We start from the raw sequence: 6,116 nt of genomic DNA, 5'->3' as shown, positions 1-6,116 counted from the left end.
TATATCATGCAGGCTGAAATGAAAACCCCTAATTTATTTATAAACAGAGCTCAATGGCCATAATGAAGCTGATAATGAAGCTATCTTTTCAAAGGGATAGGTGCAAAATAGTTACTTTTACAACCTTAAAAAAAAAGTCCACATAGTCATTCTATCATGCACAAATGTTGTACAAATTCAAATTGTGAGATCCAAACCAAAACATCAGTTCAGACAGAGATAGGAAAAAAATTGTTCCCCACTGATGGCTGGCTGAGCATAAAATACAATATGTTCTTAAACATAATTATTTTCATAGCTCTCAGCAGGCATGGCATGCACCAAGACAGCTTCCATTTCAAGTTTAAACAATTAGATATCTTGTCAATGGTAGTACTGTAAAATAAAAAAATTCTGAATTCTGAGTGTTTTTTGTATCTTCACACGAACACTTGTTGGAGATATTGGCTAGGTGCATCACAAAATCTACCCTGTTGTTAAGCAAGACAAGTACTGCTGGCTGAAACAGAGGCCAGACTTAAATAATTAAATCAGTCAACTTTGCAGATATATGACACCTTATTTACTGCCTTATATGTACTCTAGTATAGTCTGTCATCACTGTTTCCTTAGAGACATTTAAGCCTGGACTTGCAAGTGCCTTTCTATTTTAGAACAACCTGAATAACCCTACCCAACATGAAAAAGTATAGTCATCAAATAAATTACACATGCCGCATGTTAAAATCTGATCTCCCCCACATATCATTTTATACCCATATTAAGACTGTTATGCTTGCAAAGACAACCCTAAGAAATCTTGGATGATATTAGCCATTACCAAACAATTCGGAATTTACATGCCATATTTTTTCAGGAAATCATCTAATCAATACATTAAAATGTGATTTCCTTTTCTACAGAGGGATGTATAACTGGATCAGTATCAATGGTGGGATTTGATCACAAATGCACAATCAAAGGAACTCTGAAGGACAACTAAAGCAATTACCAGTAATCTTTCAAACATTTTGGATTTTGTTTTTTCTTTTAGTCAACACAACAAAACAGGCCTTACAATGTGACAGATTAACCTAAGTGAGAATATGAGTGTAGGTGGTAGTGGAGGTGTTGTTGCAAAACTGTGACATGAGTGAGATTTTGGGTACGTAATTAGTTAAAAATGCAGCTTTCTGAGAATTTGAAAAGTTGCCATACAGAGTACACTATATGGCCAAAAGTATTCGCTCACTCATCCAAATAATCGTAGTCAGGTGTTCCAATCACCTCCATGGCCACAGGTATATAAAAACAAGCACCTTGGCATGCAGACTATTTTTACAAACCGTTGTGAAGGAATGGTTGCTCTCAGGAGTTCAGTGAATTCCAGCATGGAACTGTGATAGGATGCCATCTGAGCAACAGATCAATTCGTGAAATTTCCTTGCTCCTAAATATTCCACAGTCAACTGTCAGCTGTATGATAAGAACATGGAGGTGGTTGGGAACAACAGCAACTCAGCCACAAAGTGGTAGGCCAAATAAACTGACTGTGCGGGGTCAGTGGATGTGAAGGAGCATAGTGCGAAGATGCCACCAACTTTCTGCAGTCAATTGCTACAGACCTCCAAACTTCATGTGGTTTTCAGATTAGCTCAAGAACTCTGGGCTTCATAGAGAGCACAGAGAGCTTCATAGAATGGGTTTCCATGGCCGAGCAGCTGCTTCCAGGCCACACATCAAGTGCAACACAAAGCGCTTGATGCAGTTGTGTAAAGCACACCAACACTGGACTCGAGAGCAGTGGAGAAGCATTCTCTGGAGTGACAAATCGCACTTCTCTGTCTCGCCATCTGATGGACAAGTCTGGGTTTGGCACTTGCCAGGAGAATGGTACTTGTGTGATTTGTCTGCCAAGTGTGACGTTTGGTGGAGGGGGGATTATGGTGTGGGGTTGTTTTTCAGGAGCTGGGCTTGGCCCCTTAGTTCCAGTGAAAGGAACATTGAAGGCTTCAGCATACCAAGACATTTTGGACAATTCCATGCTCCCAAAAAATTCTCATGTTGGCACGCATACACACACACACACACACACACACACACACACACACACACACACACACACACACAAATAATGACTAGGACGGGCTTTTTTCCTTAACTAAAGACAAGTGAATGATGGATCTTTCTTTGGATTATGGGAAAAAGTGTTTGACTTTCACACAAACTCACACAAATGGCAATTGAATCCTCCGGGTGTGCGCACGTCCTGTTTCTGCAGAAGACAGGGACAGTGTTTTATATCTATAAACTATGCCATAATACAACAATATATAATCTTGACATTTTGGTACAGATATCTACAGGTTTGTTTTTTGTGATCCATGTTGTGTCAGAAAGGTGGAAACAGCCTATTTTCAACTTTATTGAAAACTGCACCAACTACCATATGACAAAACAAGTAGAAGCAGGTGGGATGCTTTCACTGACTGTGGTCCACCTGATCCCACTTCAGCTGTCTACCATAAAAACTGACCTCAGCACTACATAAAAATATATATGCATTCCATAACTTGTGCCCTGACGCTAATTTAATTAACATTTTGCTATTTATTAATCTACAGAGTTTATTTATAGCTATCACTTGGAATATACACACACACACATATATATATATTATTCTAAGAATCTCTGATTTAACTTATCATTGCATTCAGCATTCTAGAAGGTCAGATCATCTAAAATTTGTTGAATATTCATATTCATAATTCTGCCCCATGAAACAAAGAAAAAATCATTATTTTGCTCTCTTAAGTTATGCATTTTATTGTGAGGACAATAACTTGTAAAATGAGAACTCTCTATTTTGCATTGGACAAATTTCAACATGTAAATTAGAAGAGACATGTGGATGGCCAGAACATATACAATATGAAGATGTAACATCCATGTGTCTATTGTCAAGAATTGTAAGTCCTTCCTGACTTTTAATTCCTCTTCCCTCAGCCGCAGGGAATCTTCAATCTTTGTAGTTACTGCTAACAGTTAGACAATTCATATTTCATTATATTTCTTATTCTTCCTCCTTTCTACTATTATCTATTACTGTTATGTTTTTTACTTGAAACTCTGGCACAACAATTTCCTTCAGGATTAATAAAGTGGTTCTCATCTCTCATCTCATCTCATCTGAACTTCACATCTCAGGGATAAAAGTAAGTATTTGGAGCTGAGTGAGTGGCAGATGGCTACAAAAGATTATTTCACTTCTTCAAGGAATACATAAACTGACAGCAACACTTGGTGCCTCACACAGAGGTAGGATTTATGCCCACTGACAACCATATATCATACTACACCAGTGCTACAGTAAAGCAGTCAGTCATTTTCCTATTTTGGTTGTAACTCCTCCTTTATGATGTGTGACAGCTCTGCCCTTTTCTAGCAACCCTTTGCAACTCTATAGGACAACATTAATAAATGTGCGGATTTTACTAGACTAATCATACTATATTAATGTTTTATTTTTATCTGTACACATGCAATTCATTATGTATGTATTTTTTCAAGATAAATCTCTTTTAATGAAAGAAATGGCATTAACTTATCCAAATGTGTCCTATAAATATATAATTCCATCTGTGCCACAAAAGATGCACTCATCCCTTCCTTGGCTGGCTTTATGTTTGACCAGGGTGGTACTCCACAATCTGCTGGTAAGATATGGACAACAAGCCTACTGAAAATCTGGAAATTTCAGTTAACCCAAATCTTCTTTTCATTAATTTGTTAAGAAGAAAAATATCTCCATCCATTTACACTGGCATCTGCTTTTATTCTTCCTGGCATCAATGGTATTTGTACAGAAAATATTTCTGACATTAAATGAACAGTGTTGGCAATGCTTCTGAGAGTCTCTCTAGTGATATATGACACCTGTTCAGCATTAATGGAAAGACCATCCCTCTGAATTTTATTTCACATGTCTGAGATTTCTGTGTCCTGCAACTATACACCAGTGACATTTTATTGCTTCTCCAAACTGGAAACTAATTACTGACTATGAAACAAATTTAAGGGGAAGAAGACCCCTTAAAGTTGCCTATCATACAACGTGTCGACTTGTAATAATTTCTGTTCTAGATTTATAAGACTATATAGCCCTCAAACAATGCAGTGCACTTTGGCTATTTATTACTAGGTCTACAATAAACACTAAGTTTGCTTAGTGAAATCTAGTTCGGAAGCCCATAAACTTAGCTTACTTGCCATCTGCTAACAGACATTTTTCAACATCAAATTTTGTACAATGAGCTAGTATTGATACTTAGGATGAAGGACATGGCCATGATGACTTTGATAGCTTAGTGGTACATTATATTAGTGAAGTCTTCAAATTAAACTGAATGTGTGACTGTGTATATTTTATGCCTTTACAGACCTACTATGGGTTGTTATGCGTCGTCATAATCCCTACAAATGGCTTCCGATGTACGATGCTCAATGTGTAGTGCCTACAGAAGCAAGAAGAGGGTTGAGGCCCGATCCCACATCTTCTCCATCACTTACATTGCCTGTCAGTTCATGCTCACAGGTAAGATCCAAATAATTACTGCTAAAAGTGTAGAACTGACCTTTTATATAATGAAAGAGGAAAGGAAGGCAAGAAAAAAACTGTAGTCGTGTGAGGTGTGTTTCCATTTCAGGTCATGACAATCAGTCTGTCTTGATTACATGAGTCACAAAAACAGTGCCATGGTAAACTTATAAGACTTAAGGATGACAAAGCAAAATCTGAATATTGAGTCTTCTATAACCCAGTGGAGAATCCGGAGTTGGAAAGACTGTCACTACCAAGACTGTTGTACAGTACTATGCAACAATTGCAGCTATTGGAGCTAAGACTACAGCAGAAAATGCAGGTAAAACTTTACAGCTGTCACAGTTGGTTTGTTTGATGATATCTACTTGTTATCAGATGCACATAACATGTACAATCACCTGGTGTTCCGGGGCTCCCTTGAGGCAGTCAACCCTCTGCTGGACGCCTATGGTAATGCCAAGACTGTGAAAAATGACACCTCCTGTTTTGTGAGTAGCACATCCGACTTTGTTTGGTTTAATTGTCGGATGAAACTGAAAGGAAATAAGCAATTATGATGTGGCCCTCAAGTGCAAATTCATTAAGATTCACTTTGGCTCAACTTGCAAATTTGCTTCAGCTGATATTTAAACACATAAATGTTGACATTGTTGTGCATTATGCTGATTCAAACTGAATATATCTGAAGGGAAAAATAATTCTAATTTAAAAGGGGTGGAGATGGATAATATCTATATTTGGAGAAGATCTCTTTTTCTCCATTAAACCCGGTTTAAAAAGGAAGCTTTTGTTTGTAGAAAATTCACACATGATGTGCAAGAATCAAGATCAACTGATGGATAACGGTAATCATAGGTTAAAAAAATATAACAAAAAAGGCATGGAGAAAATGACTACTGCCACATGAATAGAAAATTGAGTTTCACATGAGTCATATTGCCACTGTCACAAGTTCCCTTTCCAATCTGTTCATCTGTCCTAGCCATTGCTGGACAGTGTTTTACATTTATAGCATATGGTGTGTAAGGAAATTCAAATCACTGTCAAGAGCATGACAGTGTCACTGTCATCAATGATGTGGTGGAGTTCATTGCGATATATATTAAGTTATATTTTGTTGATAAAATACATATTTGATATAAGATACATGAAATGAAAATGATTCTCTCACCTGCAATGCAGACTGTTATTGACATCTTGAGCATCTCTAGGGAGGACAAGATTAACTGGGGCTGTGGTGCATCATGGCATCATGAAATTTAAGAAGTAACATGTAGAGAAGGCTAAATCTGACAACACTTGAGGTTAAAGCTAAAATTTGATTTTTTGTGACTATAAAGCAATTAGAAGCAATTATTAGGCATTGATATTGTGTATGACTCTTCTCTCTGTCTCTTAGTGCCTTTCCTTCCTTTATGCAACCCATTCTTCAGTTGTAGGTTAGAGATATGAGGGATACAACAGAGCTGAAATAATGTTCCATTATTAAGTGAATTATCTGAATACATGGTAACCACAAAAGCAGCATTTAAAA

The sequence above is a fragment of the Fistularia commersonii genome, chromosome 28, assembly GCF_037954325.1.
Source record: "Fistularia commersonii isolate RoL2024-O1a breed Wild chromosome 28, RoL_Fcom_v1.0, whole genome shotgun sequence".
NCBI lineage: Eukaryota > Metazoa > Chordata > Actinopteri > Syngnathiformes > Fistulariidae > Fistularia > Fistularia commersonii.
Note: the sequence above shows the minus strand (reverse complement) of the source record.